We start from the raw sequence: 814 nt of genomic DNA on the forward strand, positions 1-814 counted from the left end.
AGATTGCAGGGTTCAAGGCAATTGTTACATTTCTGTACATTTTCTATGAACAATCCAAAAATAAAATTAAGAAACTATTTCATTTACAATAGCATCAAACATAACAGATTTATAAATAAATTAACAAAAGAAATTCAAATCTTACACTCAGAGAAACTACAAAGCATTTTGAAAGGAATTTTTAAAAACCCAACTAAATAGGGAGAGTCTATGTTTCTTGATCAGAAGCCTTAATCTTGTAATGATGGTGCTCGCTTTGGCAGCACATATACTAAAATTGGAACAATACAGAGAAGATTAGCATGGCCCCTGCACAAGGATGACATGCAAATTCATGAAGTGTTCCATATTTTTGTAAATAAGGATTAAAATGATTTAAAACTAATAATTGATAATTTGAAATAGGAAGAAAAGGTCCAAAGGGGTAGGGGAAGTGGGAGGGGCAGGGGAACGGAAAGAAGGGAAAGGAAAAATGATGAGAAATGGAAAAAATGGAAACAAAGTCTTTGTAAATAGAGAAGGGTGGAGGGGGTGAAGGGAGCACAGGGAATGGGGAAAAAATAAGAACCAAGATGCATCATGTACAGGTACAAGCACCCAACGATAAATGTAAATGTATCGTATACCTAAAATGTACCAATAAAAGAATTTAAGGAAAAAAAATCTTGTTATGATGGCAGAAATTCTCTGTTTGACCTAAATATTCAATGTAGTTGCTATCAGAACCCCAGATGACTTCTTTGGAGAAATTCAGTTGACAAGCTTATCCTAAAATTCATGTGGTTATTGGAAGTACCTGGAATAGCCAAAACCA

The 814-nt window shown here is 34.2% G+C and overlaps 1 non-coding gene across 1 annotated transcript; it reads left to right on the forward strand.

Moving 5' to 3' along the window:
• Nucleotides 1-247: 247 nt before the first annotated feature.
• Nucleotides 248-354, forward strand: LOC147827435 (U6 spliceosomal RNA). Its single transcript, XR_015452375.1, has one exon. It is a non-coding gene; the product is annotated as a U6 spliceosomal RNA (small nuclear RNA).
• Nucleotides 355-814: the final 460 nt, after the last annotated feature.

The sequence above is a fragment of the Heterocephalus glaber genome, unplaced genomic scaffold (assembly GCF_053883595.1).
Source record: "Heterocephalus glaber isolate CG9 unplaced genomic scaffold, H.glaber_assembly_v1.0 deba00001444, whole genome shotgun sequence".
Taxonomy (NCBI): Eukaryota; Metazoa; Chordata; class Mammalia; order Rodentia; family Bathyergidae; genus Heterocephalus; species Heterocephalus glaber.